The 16,624-nt window shown below is 46.3% G+C and overlaps 1 long non-coding RNA gene across 1 annotated transcript in view; it reads right to left on the bottom strand.

Moving 5' to 3' along the window:
• The window catches only part of LOC128323939 (uncharacterized), an 84,243-nt gene that overhangs the window by 17,272 nt on the left and 50,347 nt on the right, over positions 1–16,624 (bottom strand). Inside the window, exon 2 of the long non-coding RNA XR_008306536.1 lies at positions 2,605–2,712. This is a non-coding gene — a long non-coding RNA (uncharacterized LOC128323939). The remainder of the gene's footprint in view (positions 1–2,604; positions 2,713–16,624) is intronic.

Consider the following 16,624-nt stretch of genomic DNA (forward strand, 5'->3'; position numbering starts at 1 on the left):
CATGGAAGGCCAAGGAGTCTCCTTGCGAGGTGGGGGCAGGAGTGCACCCAGCTGGAAAGCATGAAGCTGAATGATAGACGGCAGAGGCCTCCTGTTTAAGGGCCTCAGTTGCAGGCAGCCACTGCTGCTGCAGTCTTCCCTGACTGTGATTTCCCAGCTGCTGCCTGTTGGCTTGCGATCTGGCTGCCTTCTGGTGGTGCTGCCTGCCGTAACTAGTTTCTGCCGGTGGAGTCTGGACACACCCTGATGCACCTGCTGGCCCTGGCAGCTGTGCTCTCATAAGCAAGGGGGAGTTATCTGCATACATCTCACCAGCTGGAATCCTTTCCCACAGGTCCCACCAGTCTGCAGTTTGCCACAATGCCCCCTTGCTCACAAATGCCAAGCATGTGGCCACTGGGGGAAGAGTGCATCTCCAGTGGCTGCATCCACATCATTGGCAGGGCCAGCAGTTATGGTCCCATTGCCCTTTCCCTGGTTCAGTGCATGTGGAGAGGAATCATTGAAAAGAAAGGCTATAGCTCAGAGGCTGACTGGGCACTCATTATGGATGCAGAAGGTCCCAGGTTCAGTCTCAGACATCTTAAGGCAGGGCATGGTCTGAAACCCTGGAGAAGCTGCTGCCAGTTAGAGTAGTCAGCCCTGAGCTAGATGGACCAATGGTCTGACTTATCCCTACGTGTCTAAGTGGACTTACATAAAAGGTTCCAGGTTCGGTCCCTCTTATCTCCCGCAGAAGGTCCTTAAGTCAGGTAGGAATGCTGGGAAGACCTCTAGGATTGGCAGCTGCTAGTAGACCATACAGGGCTAGAGTCCTCTCCCCCTGCGTGATGAGTTACTCCTGCTGAAACTCCTGCTTTTGCCCCATAATTAAAGAGATGCAAATCCTGTCCTCTTTTGCATCTGGACGCTCTAAATATGGAATGGACAGAAGTACTTGATCCAGACTTTCACCATACATGGAAGCATTGGAATGGAATTTCATTTGCAGCCCATTTCCCATGTGCAGTGGATTGTAATCAAGCTGCTCATTCATACAGTGCCCCAGTGGAGCAAGAGGAATTTGTTATCTGAAGCACAGATGACCTGGTTTCATGGATCACTCTTCAGGATCTGTAATTAATCTCTCTTCTCATCTTATGAGGGCTTTGTTAACACAGATCTCCCTTCAGTCATTGCTCCACAGTCAGTTTTTTGCCAACATACTAACAGGTGGTTGAAGGGATTCCAAGAGCGAGGTCAGCTGAGGCCTCAGACAATAGCTACACAGTTCCTTTCCAGAGGCTGTGCTGTCAAATTCCTGGCTGATGGAGGACATGCTTGATAGGAACATAGGAAACTGCCATATACTGAGTCAGACCCTAGGTCCGTCTGTCTACACAGACTGGCAGCGGCTTCTCCAAGGTTGCAGGCAGGAATCTCTCTCAGGCCTATCTTGGAGATGCCGGGGGAAGGAATTTGGAACCTTCTGCTCTTCCCAGAGTGGTTCCATCCCCTAAGGGGAATATCTTACAGTGCTCACACATCAAGTCATATCATCATATTTTGCAGCTTCTCAGATAATCTGTTCAGTTGCAAACACTGACAGCACATCAGGACTGATAGTAGGTAGGCAGGCCTGCAGCTTAAACCCCAAGACGCTGTTTTGGTTTCAGTTAGACCATACTTCAGAACAATTCTGTGATCAGAAACAGAATTCTGATTACCCTCCCTCAGAGTTTAACCAGCATACCTCTGGCTAAAAAGGTTAGGGAGGAGCACAAAACAATATATACCCAATGTATACCCTCTTGCCGCCCCGGTCAGCATAAAACTGGAAGTGACAGGCGCACGTGTACCTGCCACACACATGCACATGCACGGTGCGCGTGTATGTGCACGTGCATGGCGGGCACAAGCGCACCCACCACATCTGGTTTTACGTTGACCAGGGCAGCAAGAGGGTATACAGCCACCCCATGCCAGCATTTTTAAAAGCAGTGCCGGAGGGGGAAATGCAGTGGGGGAGGTAAGAGCACTTTCCCTGCACCTTAAAGTCACCGGCCCCCCAGCCTCCGGGGTGTGTATAGAACCAGTTCCATGCACACCCCTAATAAGAACAGCCCTGCTGGATCAGGCCCAAAGCCTATCAGGTCCAGCATCCTGTTTCACGCAGTGGCCCACCAAAAGATGCCTCTGAGAAGCCCACAAGCAATAGGTAAGGGCATGGCCGCTCTCTCTTGCTGTTGCTCACCCATAACTGGTACTTAGAGGCATCGTGCCTCTGAGGCTGGAGGTAGTCTATAGAGGCAACCTGCTCTTCCATCACCCCAACATACCACACCACCACCATTCCAGTAGCAGCGCTGTGCTGCTTCCCTGTTTCTAGCAGCCCGAGCGCAGCGTCGGCATGCACATGAAACTATGAGGCCCTTCTAGTACTTGCCAGGATTCAAGGACACCACACAATTCTTGTATTCAGATTTACAGCCTTCATTACACTAAGATTAACACTAGTATCAGTAACTCTCTCCTCCTCCCTTTCCTGTATGGCTTCACTCCTTATAACTAGGGCCCTGTCACCCAGTTAACAAAATTTCACAGCCCAATCCTATGCATTCTTACTCAGAAACAGGGCTGGATCTAGCCCAAACAGGCAAGGCACATCCTGGGTCACTCCTCTTGCTGGTGCCACCCCGATACTGATGTCAGCACAGCATCCTTCCAGTGGCACTGTGGGAGAACCAACAGGAATAATTCAGCTTGGGAGACAGCATTCTAGAAAATGCCAAATCTTCAAGGCACCTATTTCAGTGCCTTGGAAGATGATTAAAAATATTAAGATATTCAGCTTTTGTTAAAGTGTAAATCCATCTCTAGATAACAGATGACGGTCCCTTTCACACCATAATACAGACTCGGGGACGGATTAAGCTCTTTGCCGCCCGTAAGTGGCCAATGATTTGCCACCCCAGTGGCTGTGGGGCGAGTTTAATAAAATTTATAATTTTAATTATGATTAAATCTATTTATAAATTTATATTATTTATATTATTTATCTTATGAATTCATATTATTAAATTATTATGAATTTAATAATAATAAAATTTATATCTTAATGTTTAAAACTGCCGCCGCGCAGGAGCTTCTCATGCACCCACCCACCCGCCTCCCAAATTATGACGGTGGCAGGTGGGTGCGTGCCGTGCGGGATGCAAAAGAGCAATGGGAGGCAGAGAGAGCAGGCAGGCAGCGAGGCAGCGATAGCCAATGCAGCGGGGAGGGTGGCGACAGATTCTATCCGCGTGCACAGACAGGCCCGCAACAGGGCGATCGCTCTCCTTTGGGAGGTAGGCGGCCTTAGGATTGGATCTATTGCCACCATCTCCGCTGCATTGGCTATCGCTGCCTCGCTGCCTGCCTGCTCTCTCTGCCTCCCATTGGCCGTTTGCATCCCGCACGGCACACACCCACTGCTGTGCCGTCATAAGTGGGGGCAGCGGGGGAACACACACACAAATGTATATATTTCTTTTAAAATATGCTGCTGGGGGGGTGGATATTTGCCACCGTAGGCAGCCGCCTCCCCTGCCTCTCCCGTAATCTGCCTATGCACAGACTTACTGCCTCTAGGAAAAGGGCAAGACTGTAGAGCAGGGTTCTCAAACTTGGTCCCCCAGATATTGCTAGACTACAGCTCTCAGCATCCCCAGCCACAATGGTCTTTGGACATCATCATCATCATCATCATCATCATCATCATTATTACATTTATATCCTGCTCTTCCTCCAAGGACACCAGAGCGGTGTACTACATACTTAAGTTCCTCTTTCACAACAACCCTGTGAAGTAGGCTAGGCTGAGAGAGAAGTGACTGGCCCAGAGTCACCCAGCTAGTATTATGGCTGAATGGGGATTTGAACTCGGGTCTCCCTGGTCCTAGTCCAGCACTCTAGCCACTACACCACGCTGGCTCTCATTGTGGCCAGGGATGATGGGAATTGTAATCCAACATCTGGGGACCCAAGTTTAAGAACCATTGCTGTAGGGAATAATATGCTCAAATCTTCAATAATAGGAAGGCAACAATTAATGACAGCTGTGAATTTATTATGTATTCATTTCTCATTTCTTTAAGCCTCATGACTGTACTGCTGGGGCAGAAGGAGAACGAAAGTGTTGGTCAGCACAGCTGGCATGAAATCCCCACTGGTGCAAGGGGACTTGGCACCCAACATCTTGATGCAAATCATGTTAATTATCGGCAAACAGAATCTGCCGATTAGCCACACCAAGTGTGGTGGAATGGCACGACATTATGACGCATTTTGTGTTGATGCATTGATATTATTGCAGGGGGGAAGAGCAACATTGCTTGCAGATATTACTTTTAAAAAGAAGGGAAATAATCCAAACACTCACCAAATTTTAGTACAATGAAATATATTCATATCAAGAAAAGTTCTCCCCCCCACCCCCCGCCACCACTTCAGCTGTTTCCAAATATGCAGAGAAGGAAAACCAGATGGTGATAATAGTAAGGAAGTTATCTGAGCTCTCAGGATTTCTCCTTTCACAAATTTGGAAAGTGAGTTTGGCTGTAATCATCATTTCCCAAATGTTAATCACTGTCTCTATAAGAAGGTGACACCAAGCTCTTCAGTGTGCCTGCCCATACAATTTGGCTGCTAAAAATAAATTGCAATTGGAAAGCAAAACCTCATGATGATACAACGGACTGTCTGGTTCCAAGATGTGCAAAATAGTCCTTTTTGGATCTTTATGCAGCATTTGGAAAGAAAGAGACGACACTCCCATACATCAACCAATATGCCACCTGGTGTCCCAGACACCCGCCTCATATAAGCACAGAACCTGCTTACACATAGACACGAAATATGCCTGCCTAGTAGAGAGGCACTCCACATATCACAGATACAATTCACATCTGCTTTTGTAATGGCTTTTGCTATGCAGTCCTGCAAAACATTATTTATTTTACCTATAAAGCTCTAAACAGCCTTGGCCCTGGGTATTTAAGAGAATGTCTTTTTTGCTAGGAACCCCACCGCCCATTGAGATCATCTGGAGAGGTTCATCTGCAGTTGCCACAGGCTTGTCTGGTGGCTACTCAGGGATGGGCCTTCTCCATTGCTGCCGTGAGCCTTTGGAACACTTCCTGCTGAAATAAGAGCCTCTCCATCTCTTACAACTTTTTAAAAGGCAGTCAAGATGCATTTGTTCACCCAGGCTTTTAATTAGATATTGTTTTAATTGTGTTTTAATAGTTTTAACATTTTAAATTTTATTTGTTGTAATGTGTTAATCTTCTTATTGGTTGTTTATATTGTCTTGTAAACCGCCCAGAGAACTTGGGTTTTGGGTGGTATAAAAATGTGTTAAATAAAATAAATATTTTCATAGGATAGGCTGCCTATCCTATGAAAGGATGGGACCATAACCTGCTTATTAGTTTTCTAAAGACATCTGGCTGGAAACAGAATACTTGATGAAACAAGAGTGAGTTGGTGGTGGCTAAGAGGATCAGGAAATCCCTGGTTTGAATCCATCTCTGCCATAAACGCAGGAAGCCAGTTCTTGTGATCATTTACTGGGTGTACACTCCCAGTCTCTGATCATCTGTCAGTAAACCACAGAGTGGAAAGTGTGGGGAGTGTTCGAGTGTGAGGGTCTCCCGCTGGGTAGGACAATGACCTACTACCCAGCTCTCGTGCCCAGCAGTTGAATGAGAAAGGACGAAAAGTCATCCTCCCTAGCAGGAGCTTCACACACAAGCACCCCCCCCCCCCGCATCTACCCTCTTGTTTACTGGCAGGCAGAACAATCACAAATCGGGAGCACAAATACCTCCCAAAACTGGGTAGGACACTTGTCCTAGCCAGTTATTGATGGTCAGAACTGGCTTCGAATGTGGCCTTAAGGAAGCCGCTTTGGTCCAGTTTGAATGATATATCCAAACCAGCCCCACTTACATGTGATTAGGGACATTACATAGAAACATAGGAAACTGCCATATACTGAGTCAGACCCTTGGTCTATCTAGCTCAGTATTGTCTTCACAGACTGGCAGCGGCTTCTCCAAGGTTGCAGGCAGGAATCTCTCTCAGCCCTATCTTGGAGAATCCAGGAAGGGAACTTTGAAACCTTCTGCTCTTCCCAGAGCGGCTTCATCCCCTGAGGGGAATATCTTGCAGTGTTCACACATCAAGTCTTCCATTCAGATGCAACCAGGGCAGACCCTGCTTAGCTATGGGGACAAGTCATGCTTGCTACCACAAGACCAGCTCTCCTCTCACATTAATGCATGCATCCTGGCACACTTTCCTAGTTTTCATAATCATCCTCATCCAAGCTGCCTCCTCCCTTGCAACTTGGAAACTCACACAGGAATGACATCAGGAGACAGCGTCATTACACATTACAGACAAGGGGAAGACATCGACCCAGGGCTACCATTTTGGGCAGCAGCCTTGTGTTCCCTACAATGTTTCCTGTCATTTTTCACAGTGACCAAAGAACAACACATTTTAAATACTGGGAAGAACAGAATCAAGTTGATGGTAAACTCACCATCAAGCTCTGACATTGTGTACATCCAGGAGAATATGAAGATGCACGTCTTTACCCTGGCCTTTGACAAGAGATGTAGTGGTTCTTCCCCTCTCAGGCACTGTACTTTTTTCTGTATTTTTGATTTCATGTTGCTGTATTTTAATTATGTTTTATATGTTTTATATTGGTTTATTGTAACCCGCCCTGAGACCTTTGGGTATAGGGTGGGCTAGAAATGTCAATAAATAAATAAACCCTGCCCTGGCTGTAAGTATGTAATCTTAATATCTGGAAATTGCCAAAATAAGAAGTGTTTTTCAAACACACACAGACAGGTGTGTGTGTGTGTGTGTGTGTGTGTGTGTGTGTGTGTGTGTGTGTGTGTATGGTCTTATCAAAGACTTATTTAATTAACAGAGGAATTTAGAGCTATGCTTGCCTATGCATTTCCAGCTAGCTTGCTTGCTGTCTTTGCTTTTCACCTAATCTTTCATAATTGTTATTGGTTTCCATGTTCATTTTCCTTTCTGACAACCTGACCTCCCTGCTTGTTTGTGACATGCATAACATTGATTCAGCTTGGTCTCATCAAGCAGCAATTTGCACTAATGGGATAACACTTGGTGACAGCACGCTACAGCAAGCATCTGGAGCAGACGTTCCTTTTCTTTTGGACCTATTCTACAACATTTCTCAACTCATTTTCTGCCATTTCCTTTTAATGTCCTTTTTCTGTTTAGCAAATATATATTTTTAAGGATCGTAAGTAGCTACAAATCAGTTCACATCCTATTGATATCCAGGTCTCTAGCCAGAGCCTTTCTGATGCTGGGGTCTAAAGGTGTAAACTGGGAGGCATTATGAGTCAGTGCAAAAGAGCCAAAACCGACATGCAAGTGATTTACATGGACTTCAACTATCTCTGTTTACCAGAGACAGTCCCTATTTTCCAGAATCTGTCCCTGGTAAATCACTGGCCCTGATTTGTTCCTATTTTTGCTTCTTGGGGATGCCTTTACCCCCGTGTGAGTTGCTGAAAATTTCATTCTACAAGATTCAGCTTCCTGCCAAGAGTCCCTAAAACACCTTGGCTCTCCAGTTGTTGAACTACAAATCTCATAATTCCCAACCACAATATATTGTGGCTGGCAGGGGCGTATCTAGGGTGGGGCAGGCAGGGCACGTGCCCCGGGCACCACTTTAAGCAGGGCACCATTTTGTAAAATTAAAATGTTTTTCAAAAATGGCTGCCAAAAACAAAATGGCCACCATGCATGTTCAAATGGCCTCTGTGAGGCCCTAGGTCATTCCAGGCCTTGCAGAGGCCATTTGAGCATGCATGGTGGCCATTTTGTTTTCAGCAGCCATTTAAAAAATATATTATTTTTTAAAATGGCCACCGCACATGCTCAAATTGTCCCTGCGAGGCCCTAGAGGCCAGCGGTGGGAGGGAAAACCTTTGCAGACCTCCCATGCCCCCATGGCCTTTAGAAAGCCCCCTGAAGAGGCTACAGGTAAAAAGTTTTTTTAAAAAAATTAATATGATATAAGACACTGTACACATATTCAGATTGGCACTATGTACAGAGAATCAGGGCTTGTGAATACTGAGCTGAAGCTTATGAGCTAGGATTGTATTCATTTGCTCTTATGATAAGAGAGTTAAATGTGATGTCTTAATAATATGGCTATTAATGGTGAGTTTATCTTTGAATCAGTGTTAAATCCTTAGTATTAAGGCCCACTGGGAGTTTCTTGCTCTCTTTCTCTCATTTTAACTGTCTTTCTGAAATACTAGAATATATTCCAAGCAGTGACACTGTTTACTCTGCATATCCTTTAATTATTTTCAGAGTATCTGGGAAAAGTCCAATTCTCCATTTAATTTTAAAACTTATCTAATAGTGATGCTACAATGCATAGTAGAAAATTAGACAAGCACTTCTGTTTAGTTTCCCAAGTACACCTCCACATATTATTTGGGTATTTCATGAGCCCCAGCATACTGAAATTTGTAGTTTTCCAGCATTTTTTGGTCTGGCTACGTCCACTGCTGAATAGTTTTTGAAATATTAAAAGATTAACGAGCTTGATTTGTATTTTTCAGCTGATATTATGGTAAAGTTATCTGAAAGATGAGTGTCAGGTGTTTGGACAGGGGGCGCAATTTCAGTGTTCACCCTAGGCGCTATTTTCCCTAGATACGCCTCTGGTGGCTGGGGGTGATGGGGGTTGTAGCTCAACAGCAGCTGGGAAACCAAAGTTGCCTATCCCTGCTCTAGAAATTAAAACGTATTTGTTTGGCCTGGCTTTCCAGGGTTTTTTAATCGGTTTTAATATTTTAATCCGGTTTGGGGGATTTTAATTACTGCATTTGTTTAATTCTTGTTTTAAAATGTTTTTAAATTGTTAATTGTTGTTATATTGTTTTTAATTTTTGTTTTAGCTCCTTATTGTTTTAGTGGTTTGTTTTTAGTTGTAAACAGCCATGAGCCATTTTGGAAGGGCGGTATACAAATCAAATCAAATCAAATCAAATCTAATCAATAAATAAATAATCATCAAGTAAGTGTAACATAGAAACATAGGAAGCTGCCTTATACAGAGTCAGACTTTTGTCCCATCTAGTTCAGTATTGTCTGTACTGACTGGCAGCGGCTCTTCAAGGTTTCAGGCAGGACTCTCTCTCAGCCCTGTCTGAGACAGTGAACCTGAAGGTCTACCACTGAGCTACAGTCCCATATTTTACAGCCGACAGTGCTCATAGGCAGTCACCCCTCCAAATGCAATACAAGCAGACCCTACTTCCAGGGGGACAATTCATGCTTACTACCAGAAGACCAGATCTCCTTCCCAAGAGGAGATGCATCGTGTCTCTATTGCACCTATGTGGAAATGGGTACATATGGGCATTATGCAATGCATAACATGCAGTGTGTGGAATCCAGGCTTCAGCCATGTATAAAGGTGTAGAGGGGCCTTGAGCAGTCTTGGCATTAACATAAGTTGTTACAAATGTAACCCGGTTTGCATCTGTGAAATGCTGGAGGGTATGGGTTTGGCTCATCGGTTTGGCTAATCTGGAACAAATGTGCTCTACAAGGGGCAGCCCTTTCGTGCGGCAAGGTGAGGCGGACACCTCAGACAGCAGAATACTGGTGCCAGTAGGGCAGTGAGATGTCCCTGTCTTCTGCCATTGGTGCAGCTCTGAAGGGAAGCACCTCCCTTCATATCCTTGCAACACCTGCGGGAAACATGAGGAGAGAAGAGCTGCTGGCAAACTTCCCTTCTCCAGCCACTTTCAACACTTGCAAAGGTCGGCTTTGAAAAGGAACTGGCCCCCACCAGGGCTGTGGGGAAAGGCAGCATTTATTTATGTATTATTTTATTTATTTAACATATTTTTATACCACCCAAAATTTGTGTCTCTGGGCAGTTTACAATTAAAATCATTTAAAACATTAAATCAATTAAACCATTAAAATAATTTAAACATTAAAATCATTAACATTAAAATAATTTAAAACCAACATTAAAAATTAAAAATTAAAACCAAGAATCTAATTATAAGCCTGGGTGAATAAATGTGTCTTCAGTGCCTTTTTAAAAGTTGCCAGAGATGGGGAGGCTCTTATTTCAACAGGGAGCGCATTCCAAAGCCCAGGGGCAGCAATGGAGAAGGCCCATCCCCGAGTAGCCATCAAACGAGTTTTTGGAGCCTCATCTCAGGTGCTGCAAAACCTTGGGCCACCTTTGGCTCTGCATGCACTTTATGGCCTGCTTTTCATTTGTGGCCTGCTTGTAGGCAGAATTTTATGCCACGCCTCCCAGGTTGTTTGACCACTTCTCCATACATTGCATACTGCAGTATACAGTACCTGTAATTTAGGAGTTTTGCCTCTAGGTTGCTGAAGTACTGTAGTGAATTAGTGTAAAACTAGCCAACCCGCACAGAACATCTGTGCACTCTTTGGGACTGGCTGTTCGCCCCCTCCCTCCCTCCCTCCCAACTCTCTTGCCCTCCCTCCCTCTCAACTCTCTTGCCCTTCTTCCTCCCAACTCTCTTGCCCGCCCTCCCCCCGCCCAACTCTCTTGCCCGCCCACCCTCCCACCTGCCCACCCACCCACCCAACTCTGCAGCCAGGCCCACCGCCACCTGGCCTCCATGACCGGGCCCGCCGCTGACCAGCCCTCCTGGGTGCGCCTTAGCCAATCAGGTGCCTCTGCCACCCAGCCAATCAGCTATTCCAATCAGCCAATCAGACGCACATTCTAAGGCGCACCCAGGAGAATTAAATATATAGATGTGAACGTACCGCTAGGTCCAAACAGGGTTGTTTTATTGATTAATAGCTTAAAAAACACACAGGCCTCTGCCTATGTCCATTTTATAGGCTTGTAGCTAGCAAAACAGGAATACATACTGAGCATGCTCAGCAACCAAAATTAACAAGACTACTCCTGCAACCTAGAGGCAAACTCCTAAACTACAGATAAACTACACATGCCATGCTGCTTGCTTGGTCATGCCCCTACACACATGGGTGTCCACCAGTGGGCGGGAGTGGGGGCAGCAGGGGACACATCCCCCCAGATCCAGCCAGTATTAGGAAGAGGGGCACCTCCACCCTCTCCCCACCCTTGGCAGTCAGCACTTTGTTCAGCACTGAGTCAGAGCTTCTTTCACTGCCTCAAAGAGGCTAAGAAAGTAGCCCCCAGTCACTGCTGAATGAAGTGCTGACTGTCAAGGATCAGGGTGGAGGTGCCCCTCGTCTTAATACTGGCCATGCCTCCCTGCGTCTGACATTGGTGCAGGGGGTGTGATTAGGGTGCACACACTAGCCTGCACACCCAGTGGGGTAGGGGGCCACCAGTGGGAGCTTCCTCCCCCAGAAAAGCTCCTGTGGACGCCTATGCCTACATATTCACAGGCATGTCATGATTTTCATTGGTGAAATGCTGGAGGATATGGGTTTAATATAGTTAAACTTATGTCATTTGTTGAATACATTTATAAATAGTTTTAAGTTTAGATTAGTTCAGAAAATAAATTTTTTTTATTTATTTATTTATTTATTTATTTATTTATTTAATACATTTTTATACTGCCCAAAACTTACGTCTCTGGGCGGTTTACAACAGGATAAAAACAAAGTAAAACATTCGTTAAGACAAAAATGGGGGGGACACACACATTACAACAATTTTAAAAATTTAAAATAATATTTTAAAACAGCATTAAAACCATTAAATCAACATTAATTAAAAGCCTGGGTGAAGAGATGTGTTTTTAAAGACTTTTTAAAAGCTGTCATAGATGGGGAGGCTCTTATTTCACTGGGGAGCGCATTCCAAAGCCTCGGGGCAGCAGCAGAAAAGGCCCAACCCTGAGTGGCCACCAGACGAGCCAGTGGCAGCTGCAGACGGACCTCTCCAGCCAATCTCAGTGGGCAGTGGGGTTCATACCGAAGAATACATTCTCTTAAATACCCAGGGCCCAAACTGTTTAGGGCTTTATAGGTTATAACCAGCACCTTGTATTTTGCCTGGAAACGTATTGGCAGCCAGTGTAGCTCCTTCAGTACAGGAGTTGTATGGTCTTTCCGAGATGACCCAGAGAACAGCCTGGCTGCTGCATTCTGGACCAGCTGTAGTTTCCGGACTACGTACAAGGGCAGCCCCACATAGAGCTCATTACAGTAATCCAGTCTGGAGGTTACCAGCAGATGTACCACTATTTCAAGGTCGTTCACTTCAAGAAACGGACGCAGCTGGCATATCAGCCGAAGCTGATAGAAGGCACTTCTGGCCACTGCCTCAAGCTGGGACACCAGAGAGAGGCTCGGATCCAGAAGCACCTCTAGACAGTGTACTTGTTCCTTCTGGGGAAGTGTGACCTCATCCAGAACAGGCAGATCAAACAGGCAGATCAAAATCATCTCTCGAGTTCCGACCCCGCACAATGAGTACCTCCATCTTAGCCGGATTCAGTCTCAGTTTGTTACCTCTCATCCAGCCCATCACCAACTCCAGGCAGGCATTTAGGGAGGTTATGCCCTCTCCCAATGATGCTGACATGGAGAAATAGATTTGGGTGTCATCAGCATACTGATAGCACTCTGCACCAAATCTCCTGATGATCTCTCCCAGCGGTTTCGTGTAGATATTAAACAACATTGGAGACAATATGGAGCCCTCGGGAACACCATACAAAAGTTCAGATTTTGAAGAACACCAGTCTCCAAGGGACACCATCTGGAACCTTTCCGAGAGGTAGGAGCAGAACCACTGCAAACCAGTGCCTCCAACTCCCAACCCCCTCAGACACTCCAGAAGGATACTATGGTCGATAGTATAGAAAGCCTCCGAGACATCCAGAAGGACCAACAGAGTCACACTTCCTCTGTCAATTGCCAATTGGAGATCATCCATCAGGCCAACCAAGGCAGTCTCCACCCCATAGCCAGCCCAAATGCCAGTTTGAAATGGGTCAAGATAATCAGTTTCATCCAAGACTGTCTGGAGCTGGGAGGCCACCACCCTCTCAATTACCTTGCCCAGCCATGGAAAGTTGGAGACAGGCCTGTAGTTGTTCAAGTCCAAGGGATCCAGGGTAGCCTTCTTCAGAAGCGGTCTAATAATTGCCTCCTTAAGACAAGGAGGCGTCCTACCTTCCCTCAGAGATGCATTTATAATCTCTACCAGGCCTTCTACAACAACCCCCCTGCCAGATAATATAAGCCATGTCAGACAAGGGTCAAGAGGTGGTAGGCTGCACCATTCCAATCAGCTTGTCTACATCCTCAGGAGTCACAAACTGGAACCGATCCAACCTAATCACACAAGAGGAGTCACTGGACACCTCCACATCAGGCACTGAGGTAATTGTGGAGACGGAGTCTAAGTTGGCCCGAATACGAGAGATTTTCCCCACAAAGAATTCATTAAACACATCACAGCGGGTAATCGATGGTTCCAGATTCTAATTTAAGGGAGGAGGGGCACTCACTAGCCCTCTCACAACCCTGAACAACTCCGCCGGATGTGAACTTGCGGATGCAATACGGGCAGAAAAGAATAGTTTCTTTGCCGCAGGTATGGCCTGAGAATAAGTCTTCAAGTGAGCTCTATGTTGCAATCTGTCGGACTCAAGCCGAGTCTTTCTCCACTTGTGCTCCAGTCATCTACCTCGCCGCTTCAGCCCCTGTAGTTCTTCCGTATACCAAGGGGCCAATTTTGAAGCAGGTCGGAGAGGACGCTTAGAAGCAATCATGTCTACTGCCCCAGTGAGTTTGCTGTTGCAATTCTCCACCAGGGCATCAACAGGATCACCAGCAGGGCCAACACTAAATCCCTCCAAGGCTTCTTGAAATCCTATTTGATCCAATAACCTTCTCGGGCAGATCATCCTAATAGGTCCCTTGCCCCTGTGAAGGTGGGAAGTGGTTGTGAGTCCAACCATAACCAGATGGTGGTCTGTCCATGACAATGGGGAAATCACAGGATTCCCCACCCAGGGAAGACCACCCTGATCAGAGTGCAAGACCAAATCAAGCATGTGACCAGTGGGGTCAGCCCCGAGACCACTTGGGATAGGCCCATAGTCGTCATGGTCTCTATGAACTCCCGAGCCGCCACGGACAAATTGGTCCCAAAGTGAACACTGAAGTCCCCCAGCACCACAAGCCTGGGGGACTCCAACAACAAGTCCGAGACCAAGTCCGTCAGCTCGGTTAGGGACTCTGTTGAGCAGCAGGGCGATCGGTACACCAACAGAAGTCCCAGTCTATTCCTGGTCCTCAGACTTAAGTACACACATTCGATATGGTCTGACAGGGATCCTGGTAAGAGAAAGGTTATTCTTATAGACCACAGCCACTCCACATCCCCACCCATGGTCCCTCACCCGCTCCTCAACAGAGTAGCCTGGAGGAAGAAGCTGGGACCACACTGGGCCCCTAGCCTCCCCCACCTAGGTCTCTGTAATACATACCAGGTTGGCACCTTCATCCAGAATCAAATCATGGATGGTTTCTGATTTGTTCTGGACCGAACTGGCATTGCAGAGGAGCAAGGTGAGGTTCTAAGGATAATCGGCACTGCTCCGCAAGGTCAAAGAGCTGGCAGGACAGCTGGAAGGGGAAACAGCTATTAAATTTCCATGTCCCTTTCCCCTGTAACGGCCCACTGACCTGCCAATATTACTTATTCTGTTCCCCACCACGACCGGAATGGCCGCCCCACAGTCAGTGGACACGCCCCCTGTCTCCTCATCTCCAGTTAAGCCCAGACACATTCTAAGATTGTCTCACCCAGGACAAATTAAAATAGAAGCTCCACTATTAAATACCCCCCATATACAAATACCTGGACCAAGAGACCTGGCCATCACTGTCCCCTGAAGGGGCGACCCCCTCTGGTGTCACCCCTTCGGTGGCGACCCCGCCGCCACTGGCAGAAGCCTATATAGCCCTGAGCAGGCAGCTCTAGGCAGATGGAATGCAGGAAACTGCCAAATCACCCTCCTCCCCGGCCCCAATCCTGCAAGGCCTCACCTCAGCACAGCAGCCAGTTGTATGGTCTTTCCGAGATGACCCAGAGAACAGCCAGTCCTGGGGGGCAGATAACAGAAAGGGGAGAGCAGGAGAAGCACACAGGCAGGCACCCAGTCTCACATCCCGGGGTCTACCTAGGAGCAGATGTTGTCTCTCCTCTCTAATAAGCTTCTAATAAATGCCACAACCAACCAAGCGGTCCTCAAAGCAGGAAAACAAATGCCCTCTGCCCGCGGTGAAAATAAATACAGGCAGGAAAATAATGTAGGCATGACCAGTTAGAGAAAAATTACTGTTAGAATTAACAAGGAAGGGAAGTACCTGGCCCATTTTTTTTCATTGATCAGTACATGCACTGGAGGGAAACGAAACAGAACATTACTGCTTCCCTTGCTAGCCGATCATTCCAGTCCCTTTGCACTCATTGGCCTAAAAAACTGGGCAGAAATTTACTTCTACCTCAATCAATGAATGAGACAGAAGGACTACAATTCCCAGAGGTCCTATCCACAATGGAGGCTCTGAGCACTTAGGAGATTGAATTTCAGATTGTTGTTAGGAAGAAAAAGAAGAATAACAAAAGCCCTTGGCTTTGGAAAGCCCTCCCTCCTGCTATTTCCCCTCCTCCCCCATAACTTATTATATCTGAGGAAGTGTGGGGAAAGATATGGCAGCTGAGAGGGCTGGCACCAAACTAAGCCAAGTGCCAAACCATTACTTGGCCATTGGCTCAGGCTTGTAATGAGCCTGGGCCTTCCAAACCAGGAAAGTCCATTTCCACCCCTCATTTCCTAACTTCACCACCATTGCTAGCTGAGGATATATCTAGCCTTGGCAATCACTACACTCTTCTGTTGCATTTTGATATTTTGTTACAAAAGGCAGCATCCATCTCTATCATTTTTGTCAAGCATACAGGATCTTATAAATCAAATTGCTAGGTGGGTCTTTTGTCTTTTGTTTTGCTCACCTTTACCTTCTGTAGGAATTGGGGCTTAATTTGAGCTATGGCTGGCTCACTGGATTCTGTTCAGTTTTGGAACATGTGAAGAGGTAATAATGGAAGAACTTTCCTTCAAACATCTTCCTTGCCACTGAAACAGGCAGGATTCTTAGGTCATAGATTGCTGCTGTTTCCAGATAGTCTTCAATTCAGGCAACACACGATGCTGTTTCTATTGGGGTTTCACACAGAAGCAATGCCATCCAACTGTCTTTTCAAAATGAAGAAAACATATTTGTCTGAAATGAAGCCTATCTGGAAATAGCAGCCCTCTTTTCCAAGTCTTCGACTCATAGGCAGGCAGGTGTAAGAAAACACTACAAGCAGATTCATCCCACAGAATCAAAGAGACGGTTCCTCACTCAATATCTCATCAGTTGCTGAATTATCAGTCAATGGCGTCTCACTTGCTGCCTTACAGCTAAACTGCTTCCATTGAGAAGCTGAATGACTGTTGGGTAATATTAAAGTTCTGTCTCCTTTCTGTACCACATGTGCATGTCACCAGCTCAG

The sequence above is a fragment of the Hemicordylus capensis genome, chromosome 4 (genome assembly GCF_027244095.1).
Source record: "Hemicordylus capensis ecotype Gifberg chromosome 4, rHemCap1.1.pri, whole genome shotgun sequence".
NCBI lineage: Eukaryota > Metazoa > Chordata > Lepidosauria > Squamata > Cordylidae > Hemicordylus > Hemicordylus capensis.